Source organism: Trichoplusia ni, chromosome 12 (genome assembly GCF_003590095.1).
Source record: "Trichoplusia ni isolate ovarian cell line Hi5 chromosome 12, tn1, whole genome shotgun sequence".
NCBI classification, from domain to species: Eukaryota; Metazoa; Arthropoda; class Insecta; order Lepidoptera; family Noctuidae; genus Trichoplusia; species Trichoplusia ni.
Window position 1 is genome coordinate 4,976,772 of NC_039489.1, and position 14,492 is coordinate 4,991,263.

Consider the following 14,492-nt stretch of genomic DNA (forward strand, 5'->3'; position numbering starts at 1 on the left):
TGTGTCACGTGATATGAAAAAAGAGTCAACGAAAGTCGATTCATGAAGGCGAAGCGCCGTTCTGCAGTAACAAATGTAAAAATCCGAGAAAAGAAAACCTCTTTTTGGAGATAGTTGCAAATAAGAAAAAAAATACAGCTAAATAAAATACCGGATTCAATCCATATTTTGGTTCAAATTAGGTTCCAATAATCAGTACACAGAAATAATTTCTCACCAACTAAAAACAAATTATATACTGCGAAGCGAACACCTAGTAATTCAATAAAATAATTCTAGATCCAGATTCAATCCACTCGACAGTTAGCACGTTTCGATAACCACGTTGAAATAGTGATTATAGAGTTATTTTAAAACTAAAATTAAATCTAGAATAAAAGGAAGCCAGATATTAAATCGACGGGCCAAGGCTTAGCACATGTCAATATGTCGACACCAATGGGAAACAGACATTTCGTTGTGTGGTATAAGTGACAAACTGTCGATTGATGCAAAGATTTTTTTGAAAATTTTTTACTAAGTTATTTATTGAACAGCTCTCATCTTAGTTTGGTTATCATCACCATCATTATCTTAGCCTATAGCTGTCCACTGCTGGAGAAAGGCCTGTCCAAACGTTGTCCATCGCGATCGGTTCATTGACACCTGCATCCATCCAGATCGTCGGTCCAGATCGGTTTGGTTATGCTTTCGATTTTTTTTTCTTAATTACCACTAGATCCACGGATAGTGGAGTGCACAAAGACACCCAGAGTCAGAACAAGCATTTGTGGATCACACGAATGCTTGTCCTACGTGGGGATCAAACCCGTGACACGACGCGCAGTGATTTTTACGTGGTGACCTCAACCACTTGGAAAAAATAATAAAATAGAATAGTTATTTATTGATTCCAGTATTACAGATATTGGTAAAACTTACACAAAAACTATAATACCGAAAGCAAAAGGTTTAAGTGTCAGCTGAGCAGTCCAAGTGAATTACTAAGCGCTGGTTTTCAGCTTAAACCCTTAATTCCCGTTCTCAAGAAAAATACAGTAAAAAAAAAGTACGAACAGCATTTGACTGCCGAGTGGTTGAAGTCACCACGCTAAACCCACTGTGCGCGTCGTGTCGCGGGTCCGATCCCCGCGTAGGACAAGCATTTGTGTGATCCACGAATGCTTGTTCTGAGTCTGGGTGTCTTTGTGCATGTGAGTTGAATGTTTGTAAAACCCTCACAACACTAGGATTAAATTCCTTAGTGCGGGAGTCGTTTTTTATAAAAAAAAGCATAATTTTAATCCTATTTCAATTCATTCCTTGGGCATTGTAAATAGTGGAATAATGGCCCTGATCTCAACCAAGTTACATAACAGCACTCAAATTCCTATCTCAATACAACAGAACTTATCTCAAATGATCAGTTATTATCAGCTGTTATTGTTTGCCCAAATTAGTTTCCGATATTGTTATTGCTCGTATAATTAGATCATAATACTAAGCATTGTTCATTTAGATTTGATCTGTATTAAAATGAAATTATATTAATCTTTTTGATATTGTTTGTTGGTGGCTTAGTGACTGGTTTTGTACCACAAGGTTGTCAAAGTCCTAATCTTGGAAACCTGTCATATTGAGTCTACACGTACAAGGTGTATAGAGGCACACCCCGTAAAAAGGTAGTGTAAAGGGTCACCACGATCCTGATATGTATTTTCATTTAAAAAAAAAAGAAATGTTATAAGTTTGACATCTGTTGAAGTGCGTCTCTTGAAGTTTGATGTCTGCCTGTTATGTGGTATCATAGCTCCCAAACGGATTGAACGATTTCAATTTTGTTGTTTGTCAACTGTTTAGCTCCCAAGATTTCTGAGCCTCATGCTGAACGGACAGACGAACAGGCAGTGTTGTCTCAGCAACAACATTCCTTTTATACCATTTACATAGGTATTGTATCACAAAAATCAGCTTATATTAACCAGCTTCTGTAGCTCACTATACTAAATCCATAATTCTTCATGTACATTGTATTGTTATCTCGCGCACCCAAGGCCGGGCGGGGGTGTACGAGAGCGCTTAATCACAATAATCGTTTCACTTTCGTCTTTAGCTCACAAGTCGGCCGCTACTTTCTATGTTATTGTCTTAAGGTAGAGAGACTTGCTGCTGTGTTAACTATTGTAACTATTGTATAAGTTGAGAGTTCTATAGTTGTTGTTAAATAGATTTGTTGTTATACTGTTTGACTGTATCTACAAAAGTTAAATAGGTTCCCTTTGGCATAACTCTATATTTTTTTCTATTTTGTTGGAATTTTATGATGGAAAATCGTAATTAAAAAAGGCATAGGATTGTAAATAATTAAGAACCTATACATAGAGTCAATAATCTATTTCAGGCATAGTCGACAGCTAAACTAAATCAAATAACTGTTTTTTTTTTCATTTGTATTGATCTGGCTAGTACTTGGGTTAACATAATATTATTTTTGAATCATTTCGACGCGACACTGTTTTGACGCGAAGTCTGTTCAACAGTATTGAAATACTAATGTTGACCATCTACTTTTGCTGTAAATTATTATATAATAGTACGTTTAGACTGAAGATTAGAGATGAAGTTGGATTCGAAAACGTAATATAACTGTCAAAAGACCCAGAAATAAATTTATAAAGGTATTTTTCTTGGAATATTCATAGGCCTTTTAATATTTTTTCTCTAGCCTACTGGAGTCCCACCGCTGGGGAAAACGCCTCCCTCAAATCCTTCTAAACTAAACTCTCTATTCTTGGCCGCATGGATCAGACTGCGCGGTAAGCGCTTTTAAATTCATGAGGCAAATATCTTGTAAAAAAAAATGTTCTTCTTTTACAGTGTGTTTCTTTACTAGAACTTCTAAAACAGCAGAAAACGTTCCGATCACAAAACTTGCCAACTATGGCGCAAAGGAACATTAATCCTCGCCACTGAATCATCTAATTAGTTTTCATAATACGTACACAATATATTGCTGTCTCATAAATTTACTTGTTAAATTATGTGCTGTCCTTGTCGTGTCAATGTTAACCGTTATTGTTTGATCGTTGAGTTTGAAGTTTTGGGTTCCGTGGCTTGATTTTAAAACGATTTTTTTGATATTTTTTAATCGGATCTTTCAAAACGGAAATTCAAATAATAGACAAATTTTATTATTTTTTAATAAAGAAATAGTTATTTTCTTTAAAAAAAATCCTAACCATAGTAATTTTGAAAAGGTGAATGAAATATTGTTAGCATCAAAGACCAATTTTATTTTTTAAATTTTCAGTCCTCAATGCTTAATTGGCCTTTATCTTCATATAGAAAGAGGTCTTCTCCCAGCAATGGGACTCTGACTAACTCGTATTTATACACATAATACAATAACATTTTCATAAAAAATATTCACAATTCATACATTCAAAAATGCCTGAGATCTACTAAAACACTCAATAAAAACCATCATAATATTCAGCGGAACCCAACTCGACACAACACACTTTGTATCATCACTTTTACATCACGTCTGCAATCCAAACTTACTTGATATTCGGATGCGATTCGCCGAACGGAATACCGCTACATCAGAACCACACCCAAAAACAAATATCCGTAGGAAATTCATTCTTATTGTTATGAAAATAAAGGTCTGTGTTGATTTTTGGAGCTGTATTTGTGGTGTGGTTTTGTTGAGCGAGTATTGGTGATTCAAAGGGTAAGTATTTTGATCGTACAGGAAATGGAGGATTTGTACTGATCCGAACTTTCCGTGTCTTTATACAAATATATACAAAAGTTCAGTTATATATACTTATAGGTACATTATTGACTGTTTTTTTTTAGAAAACCGAGAATAATTTAGTGATAAATGCGTTGAGTTTACAGACCGTGTATTTCTAATAGAAGATGAGTTTATGATGGTATAAAATACGATAATGTATAAATATTAACTAGGAATTAATGTACTGGGTTTTTGTAGGTTGTAGACTTAGTGCCTAAGAAATTCCCTGCCATATAAGTATAGAGGAATATCAGAAACGATATGAAGAAAGAAGCATCGAAACAGCCACACGAAATTAACAAACAATCTTTATTTAACAAAGAAAACGTACCAGAAAAGAATAAAATAAACACTTTGGTATGAAGACACATATCTATCAAAATAATTTGAGTCATCAAGAAATAGCAAACAAACGAAAAAAATCCAATAAATTACATTGAAATCACATTAAAACAAATGACAGTCGCCTACAACATATCACATAAAAAAACATTATCGACGAATTCAAATAAATCAACGCATATTCAAATTGCGTTCATCAATATTAGACGAACAATTTAATTGACCTTACTTATATAGTAAAAGCGACTTAATATGACATCAGAGGTAGATATGATTAAAATAGTAACATTGACCTATAGTTATTCTTCTATTACATCACGTTTGATTGCTATCCAACTGTGAAGGTCGATCAAAAAGTTTAATATACTTTTTGACGTTTTATTTCTGCAGTATGGGACTGCGTTTGTTTTTTACACGCTTTTATGAACTTCACTTGTAATTATGTAAGAAAATCTTCATTTTACCCTCTTCCCGGTCTTCAATTAGGATGTAATTTTGCACACGCTCTGAGTTCTGATGATAATACGTACAAGACTAACTGAGAAACGTCATTGCAAATCTTGTATGGCGGCCTCCCCAAGATGGCGGACTGGCTGTTTGAAATCCACCCCCCATGATATGGATATCAAATGAAAGGGTTTTCTGTTTGGTTTCGGCGCTGTATCATGGTCATTGTTTTTTTATAGGAGAATAACTCCTCATGGCTTGTCAGACTAACGTGCCCTCCAAAACACGGAAAAGCTATGACATAGATGGTCGCCCAATAAATTCCCAACCGTATTAAGCTAAAGCTATGATCGATCGCACTCAATAAAAATACAAGAATAAGAATTAAACATTGCGAACAAATTCCCCACATACATGAATGTGGATAGTACGCCCACCCACGGAGCAACTATGGAGCAAATTAATCATCATTAAGAAACCATCAGCCCTCAGCATTCCTGAGAAGCATCCTTCATAACGAACCGTGAAAACATCGCGACGAAAAAATAGGTTTAGATATGTTATAAGTGTTCCGTAGAATAATTAATGGGTATGTATTTGTAATTATTAGGAGTACGTAAAGCTACGATAATTGTTCGTAACAAAGTGCCAATTATTTTTAAATAAGTTATTATTCTTGATTCGTTTTGATTCTTGAAATTGTTCAATAGTTTAGACCTATTATCTATCTCTCTCAGTCTTCCTCTCGCTGTGCTTTGCTTTTCAGATTTCAGAGTATCCAAACTCATTTCATAATAATATCCTTCATCTAACTCTTCACTGTGTACTTGCCATTAGTCATATCATTAACCAAATATATTTATACTCAAAATCTTTTCATAAAGAGTTAAGTACCCAAACATAAAAAATCTGCAAACTATCATTTCATATCATCAACTTGTCACATTAAAAAGCTACCTCTCAAATTTCACACCAAAACTTTTACCATTTTACTAACTTAACCACTGATCCCTAAGTCCCATCCTAAACATTCGCATGTCAAATTGAAGGATGGACGAAGCATTATTTTATAGTCGGCCATTATTATAACTGCTGTATCCTATTGCTTATTTAATGCCTCTATAACCTAATATGTCACTGAAGAATAGGGGTCATAGATGTAAGAAACCTACTTGTAAATGTCAATTGTCACTTGGTATGTAAAGGAACCTCATATCTCTAACTTCCCAAGACTGGTATTAAAGTTGTTGAAGGGAGATAGCGCTCTATGCCGTGTATAGCGCTGTCACGTTTCCACAATTGCTATATTACTTTAAAACGTAATGATAGGCCTTGTTTACTTGATTTTACTTCATCATTTTAACCTTTTGATTCTTGTTTTGTAAGGTCATCTAACTCTTCATAAATGGAAATGCTATAGAGTTCGTACAAATTATATTGACTCTCTTTTTTAATGATGACTTCATCAGCCCAAAACTGTTTTTTTAAGGGGTTTCCCTGCACTGTAAAAGTTATACTTAAAAATACACGAAAATCTCTTTAAATTATGACTGAAATTATTGGCTTTCATATTCTTAACAAATTTTATTAAAAATTACGTAAAACTTAATTGCCTGCGAAACGGCGTCTTTCAAAGTCACTTCAAACGTTCTGAATATAGTTTAGTGCAGTGCAAGTTAAAAATACCCGAGTATTTCTAGTACGAAATTATCCGCGGCCCTTATACGTCGTAACAGTCAATTCCTTACATCCTTTAGTAATCCATGACATGTAAATTGTAAGCATTACACCAAGTTAGTACCGCCTTAAAGAATGTGTGTAGTGATGTGCTTTTGTTGCGGATATTTATCCGAAAATATCCGTTGTGAGCGCGAAATCTTCTTATCTCGCGTTATAAAGCGACGATACTCATATTTCAAAAATAGATTCAATTGGAAAAATAAAATTTAATGCTCATTCTTTCTCCTTGTGAAAAGTGGTTTTTTCTAGTGGGATATTCATTTTGAGAGTGTTTAAGAATTTTTCGCATTCTCTCATATTGGATTCTTCTAGCCTCAGTAAAATAAGACGAATAACGTATTTAACATAAAATGACAGTCTATTAATTTGGTTTAAATAATAAGGAAATGTAACTTGACCTCTCTTTGGTACTAAAATTAGAATTATTGTTTTTTACGACTTGCTAATTGATATATTTACTTTATACCTACATCACCGAATTTAAAGATTTTATCTGCTAATGTAAATCCAAGATTTCCTTAATGTTTATTATTGCTATAAATTGCAATATTACGAGATGATTAATTGATAGTGACTCGCAAAAAGATTTTGATGACGAGTCTATGATATTTCCTGATATAAAAAAAAAACATATTAATGTTTATCACAAATACAAAAGGTCTGTTTGTTGAATCAAGGTTTATAATGAAAGCGATAATAATGGTCCTTATAAATTTTGACGTCACTTAATTATTTTGCTAAAGTAAAATAACGAGTAATAAGCTTGCGGATATTCAAAACGTATATTGTATTGAAAAAAAATCCGCAAGCTTTCTTTTTCGGATATGTTTCCCAACACTATTCGCGGACAAAGAGGCTCGCGTAAAATGCGGTATTTAAAATGAAAAATTTGTTACTCAGAACTTAAATTATAACGTTAACGTCGAGTTAACGACGTTCTGATGAGCTTTTTAAAGCTCCAACGATGTCTCATGGGACTATAGCGAGTATGACTAGGCTTTTAAGGGAAACTTCATTAAACATAGTTATAATTTTGATATTTTGTTCTTGATGGTTTTAACCGCGGAACATTGGGTCAATACTGTAAAGTTCCTGGAAAACGGCCTAGGTACTTGAAATAAAAACTTTTGATTTAGATTTTGACTGGATACATTTCTATACAACCATTTTAAAATCAAAAATATGCTATTGCTTGCGGATTCGCCAGACTGGATCTCTGTTATAGCTTCAAAAAAATTACCCTTTTTCAACGAATTTGAATAAAACTAGCCTTTGTATTAATGCTAAGTTTCAGCTTCATCCACACCAAATTGCATTAAAATCGTTTGCGTGGGAGTAGGTAACAGACATACACAAACACTGTCATACTTTCGTATTAATATTTCTAATATGATTAATTATTTACTTATAATATTTGCATAGAACCGTCAGCATATTCCAAGAACGTCAAAAGCAACTAAATCTGAAGATAATTTTATAACCTAAATATATTTACAATTTATATTACTGTATTCCTGCAATCACCAACAGGTTTCGGACGTAAAATTAACTGACTTATGAAACCAAAAATTACAAACTTACTGATTTTTCCCACTAATATATTATTTATTTATTATTTAGCCTCACGTTAACACTCAAACGAAATCCATCAAGCCATTTCTACGAAAAGTCAAAGGAACATACATAAATACACTTAAAACATAACCCATCTTTTGTCCGCAGTCGGTGGATAAGTCATTCGCCTTAACAAGAAAGGAGAGATCGTAAATGGGCTGCAACATTATGTGGTCGTGTTGGTTTTAGTGAGTCACTACTACTCTCGTTATGATAAATTACTAGCCATAATAAATTATGTGCGAAAGGGAAAACCCATGTTTAAATGTTTACAGTAATGTTTTGAAAAATTAGCTTAAAGTATAAAAGTGCATGAGTCTTTTAAGTCCTCCATAACTTGAGAATGCGTAATGTGATTGATTGCCCTTATGTATGGACTATTCATAGTTAATGCTGACATCCAACCAAGACACTGACAATTCAAATTTTGCACTGAAACATAATAGACACAGGAATTTCTAGCAATCAATTGAAAGTATCCAGGTTCCACAATAAAGTACTGTTTTCAAATTTTACAATTTCACGGTACTTTCGAAGTTTAGAAAAGCATTTAGGTTGGTGCTGATAGCAAAGGCTTGTTCGCGGTGGTTTACGAAAACATTTCGTTTAGAATATAGGAAATTGGGAAGCATTCCCATGGGTTTAGAAAGTATAATTAGTACATCCCTCCTCCCCAGAGAGATCGAAGTACATGAAGATATTGAACGAGTCGAAAAAAGACTTTTAAATACTAAAACTCATTTTGACTTGTACTACACTTACCTATAAGTGACAGAGATACAGAACGCTGATTATCCGAATCAATTTGGACCGGGATCGATTCGATTAATCGTCGTTAAGATAATCGGCAGTCTACTGTACTAAACTTTAAAGTGACATAAGCTCACGGAAGTCTCATCAGCCATGACTCATTTAAACAAATAAAAGAAAATCAAATAAAAAACACTTTTAAAACACCTGCATCTAACAGCTGTTTATAATGATATGACAAACGCATAATACAATCATAATTTCACCCACGTCGCCGCTAGATGGCGCTGTACGGCGGCGTGACGGTGCATACGGAATATTAGCCATTGTTTAAAGTACTAGGTTCGCATATTAATTAGGAGATAGTAGTTCCAGTAAAAGAAAGGGCCCGGTTCCCATGACGTCATCGGCAGTTATAATAATTATTATTAATAGTTTTTATGTGTTCGGATATTATTGATCGAACTGTAAAATGACGCTTGTGGGTTGTTTCTTAATGTAGTTTTAAGTCGAATTGGGTTAACGTGATAGAGAGAATTAGAAATGAGTTGTTTTTATCGAAAGCAGAATTGTTTAAGTAAACAAATTGTCTTAATCGATAAGTATTTGTAGGAAACATTGACAACAAGCCCATGTAAAGGTTTTTCCAATCAAACTACGGTAATATTTTGAAATAGTTCAATCTTGGTTTCCTATCCAAAAAGTTAGCATTAGTTAGATAAACTTAGTTATATCAAACATGTTCAATTGTATCTGGGCGTTCAAGTATGGTATCTATAATTCTCAAGACACATATTATATGGACACCATTGATTATTTTAAGATCATTATTTTTGTGTGATATTATAATAATATTATTTTTAATGCCTGCTGTGGGACAGGGACAGCCCGTTGATACTAAGAAGATTTTCTATTTTACTACTTTATAAAAGTTGAGAATAGAATAAGCCAGTAAAAGATACAAAACATTGAAATATTAACATCATAATATAAGTCAACATTTCACCATTATCCCAAGCCACCGTTGAATAAACCACATAAACCAAGAGCAGCTGTTTTTATTTAATTCTCGGATCATGTTTAATACAGGATAAAAAACGTGAAATAAGTAACAACGCATACATAATCATTATAAACGCATCGCCACATAACGAGTTAAGGTTGACGCGCACTTGGATTTATAATCGCTGGGTTGACGCTGCGTTTCCTTTGGGTACTAACATATATTGTAGGAGTAAGGTTGTCACAAATATCGGTAATTTTATTTATTTTTTTGTTATATAACAGGTTTTGTAGCAAATATATCGTATTATCCAGAAATTAACCAATCATTAACTATACATTTCTTACAGGGTTTTCAGCAAAATTATTTCATTTAATTCATTGCTAATTTTCCATTTCATTGACATGAAACCTAAATAGCATTTGTAAATATTATTTCCACATACTTTCTAATACAAAAATTTAATACATCACCACAGAACAACACTGTTCATTAAAGAAAAACTGACAACTAAACCCAAAAAAAAAGCACTACTCAATAAAAATACCTGTCTTTTCTATCCCCACATCCCTACGAGCGATTCGTCTCAAACAGATTCTAGTTTTCCAATAAGGCCATTAATATGTGCGGTGTAAAGCCGGCAGGACATCCGCGCAGTGTGCGCCGCCCTTAAAAGGATGCGAGTATGCGCGCGAGCATATTAATGTTGCATTTTTAAAGAGAACAAATTAAAAAAGTTTACATTCAGTCTAGGTTAGTTATGAAGTTGGTTTTAGTTATTGGAACCTTCTTCGATAACGGCTAACTGGGAAAACTTAAGTTACGGCTAACTGTTTAGATCTGTCATCATTAAATCATGTGTTTATATTTCTTTTGGATATTTTTTAATAACTTCACGGGAAGAGGTTAGGTAATTTTTAAAGGCGTGCACGGGGACACAGGTCCAACATGCAGAGGCCTTGTTGTAAACTCTAATCTAAAATGTGATGGGGTATCTACCAGGAGCCATCCACCCTTGGTCTACTCGTATAGAAGAATAGACATGAACGATGTTTTTGAATATATATTGTTATGGATTCTACTAATTTATAAGTGTGAAATTTTGTTTAAATGTATGGATGTTTGTTGCTCTTTCACCCAAAAACCACTCAACGGGGAAAATAAAATCGGGATAAAAACTATCCTATGTGTTAATCCCGGTTATTAACTATATATGTACCAAGTTTCGTCTAAATCCGTTCAGTGGTTTTTGCGTGTAAGAGGAACGAACATCCATACTTACAAACATTGCAACAAACAGGATGTTTCCAACTTGAAGCTTTTCCATAATGCCTTTTAATACAATATGCATTACCGCTATTCAGACAATACTTCCCTGTATTATTCTTTACCCGCATAACAACGCGATTTAAAATGAAATTATAAATTACGTTTCCTTCATATGTCTATCATTTTCTTTGCGAAAATATCTCATTTTAAAACCCGCATTTTGCTACGGTTAAGTACCCTTTGACTCATTAACCTCAAAGAAATTTCAATCTTAATGTTCACGCATTAAGACTTAAATTCGTTTGAAATAATTCCTGTTATCATATTCTTGGATTTTTGTAAATGATTTTGAAACTTATGTTGAAGGTTTTAAGGTTTATTATTGTGTGTTTGTTTATTGTTTTGGTGTAGGGTGTCAACCGAAGCATATCGGCTCTTGATTCAGTACATTGCAACATATGAGCGATTGATATAATTTGTAGGTCAATAAACTAAGGGAAATGGCATTGTGGAAATTATGAGTGCGTTGCCGTTGCCATGGTAACGCGTAAACATAGCAATTACTTTCTATAATAAATGTCATAATGTTCATGTTTTGATCTGACTTTTCTTCTGCATTTATTTTTATTACTACTGGGTAAATGGATTTTGATGATTATTTTTTCAATTATTTTTATTAAAAAAAAAAACAAGTTTGGCTAAGTAGTGTTTGTTTCGTATCGGGTGTATAGTTTCGTTGCTATACATATAATTACACTACAAATAGGTACCTATTGCCTGAAATAAATATTTGGTATTCCTAAAACGCCCCAGAACTCTAATTGACTCGCTAAAATCAATAACAATTGATTTTAGAGAAAATTTTAATGAAATTTGAAATTGAAAGAAGATTCATGAAAAACTCCTTTTAATTTTTGAATGATTATGTATTGTCTTAGTTACTCCGTATTTATTTAAAATAAACTTATTTGAATATTGTTTTTGTTTACAGATTTGAATCGAGCACCTAAAGCAGACAGAGGTACGTAAAAGTCTAGATATCTTTAACTATATTCAGACATTTCTATTTTCTATAGACTATCAATAAACTTTTACTATTTCCTCCGCTATTAAATATCTACGTTGTCTGTACAAAGGTTTTCATTACCCATATCCTTAAAGCGAATTCTAAGACCCTTCATACACGAGGCAACGCATTTTCTTTATGCTTGACGACTTTATTCCAACTTGCACTAACCACTTTTTTACTTGGAGATTAAAATTATCGAGTTGCTGAGTAAATTCAATAAAGAAATGGAAGCGAGAAACCATTACGAAGAAACTGCCTCGCTTGCACTAAGGCTTATCCATCTTTCATAAACATTCAAGTCACAAAATTTAAAGACACCCAGACTCAGGATAATCATTTGTGGATCACACAAATGTTTGTCCAACACAATCAAACCCGCGATCAGTGGGTTTGGCGTGGTGACCTCTACCACTCGTCTATCCGTGCGGATACGTTCGTGCATCTTTGTGCCTGAAGATTCAAGACCTGTTATATTTATAACCCGTCTTCACCATCTTGAAATGCCTATATGGAATGCAATTACGCCTTTGTCACTCCCAACCCTATACTCCAATAAAATAGAAAGGATATGAGGACTTAAGATAATAATGGCCACTTAAATTTATGATAATTTGCTTTTAAAACAAAATTATCGGTTCATAAACTTATGAAACTAGTTGGACTGTGCTATGAGAGTAAAATAATACAGAATTTGTTATTAATTATATATTATGTTTTAGTGACCCTGTTTTACAAGAAAATTGTTACTGGTGTTACGTGTTTGGACTATTAATATAACATTATTACTTTAGCAAACTATTAAATAAATTTTCGATTCTATTCTATTATGTAAACAGTTAAAAAGTAATAATTAAAAGTTAAATAATTTCACCTGATTAGTATATTTCTGTCATTACTAATATTATATTTGTTTTCAATAAGCCTCAAACACTCATATTCTATCTTTAAGAAAATATTTTTAATAATTAATTAAAGTATATATAGAAATAATTGTGGACCCTATCGTGTACAGAGAGTTTTTATCAGAGAGGAATTTAACGCTTGATTGATTTTCGTTGTTGTTCATCTATTGATAATCAATATAATGAAACATAATATTGAAGAAACATAGTTTTGACACAGATTTTAATTCTATTTTTTGCTTCGTCTCTATTTGACTCTAGAATATCTTATCTTGAGCCTACCACTTCCCACCACTCTCTAAACCCAATATCCTCACACACACACATAGAACACCACATTTCAATATAAATAATTACCAAGTAAGAGCGCCACGTTCGTTGCGTGATTCAAAGCACATAGCAAACTCACTAGACCATTAAAAAGCATTAAAAACTTATGTCTTACTGTAATAATTACAATTTGAACTAACTTTCTCTTTCTAGGGAAACTGTTATGTGACCAATAATAGCTAGGTTTAGTCACGTAATCATTAAAAATTGTTTAATAAGTACCTATATGATGTAAATGGGTATGAAATTGCTAAGTTTTCTCGCTTATGTGTCAGTTTTCTTAAGTAGGGGACTGTTTCCTTATACTTTAAACAGCTTTCAATTTATGGCATGTTATGTAATTAGTGGTACGTATAAGTCAAAACATCACGTGACTAATACAAAAAATAACAAACAAAATATATTTATTAACCCCCGACGCAAAAAGAGGGGTGTTTAAGTAATAAGTTTGACGTGTATGTCTTTGGTATCATAGCTACCGAACGGATAGAACGATTTCAATTTTCGTGGTAGTGTTCATGTTTGATAGTATAGGTTCAGCTTGTTAATGTTGTGTGGTGTGAAAGATTTTAAGTTGGTAAAAGTAGTAACTTCTCACAATGTTTTTCATAACCATTAATATATTTCTTTTAAGTAATATGTATGATACTCTAAGTTAATTTAGATTTAATCATAAGATACAAAAGCCAAACCATGTAGTGTCTAGTTTCGTTAGTCCTTGTGTACTACATTTAAGTTTCAACAAACTACCCAATAAATAATATTTTTTTTAAAGCAATAATTTTCAAGCAGTCAATAATAACCATGAAAATAACTAATTTACACGTAAAAATATTAAAAAAAAATCCCGGCACACAACGATGTGCGTGCCGGAATTCGACCCCACGATCCTTGCTATGGCGGTCCAACAATTTTATCCTTTTGTTACGGAACCCTAGAAACCTACATACAGATTTTTTTCTTTATCCTTGACTGTCTTACTGCAGTAGTAGTAAAGGTCTCAGAAAAGCATTAAAAAGGCTAAAAACACAATTTTATTAATCCAGATCGAATCTGCAATCAAAATATATATGCAGCGATAAGAATTTATCGAAAAGTAAAAGTGACTTTTTAGTTTGCCATCATCTCTGTAAAATCTTAACTACAAAAAGAAAAGACGAAGAAATATTTTAAGTAAAAACCACACACTGCTAAAACTATAAAACTGAGACACAAAATACTGTATTTTTACGACATTTAAAGCCC

At 33.1% G+C, this 14,492-nt stretch overlaps 1 protein-coding gene across 1 annotated transcript in view; it reads left to right on the forward strand.

Moving 5' to 3' along the window:
- LOC113499160 overlaps nucleotides 1-14,492 on the forward strand; it is a 104,796-nt gene that overhangs the window by 47,601 nt on the left and 42,703 nt on the right. The window contains exon 3 of the mRNA XM_026879509.1: nucleotides 11,938-11,967. The gene's annotated coding sequence lies outside the window, so the exon portion shown is untranslated. The remainder of the gene's footprint in view (nucleotides 1-11,937; nucleotides 11,968-14,492) is intronic.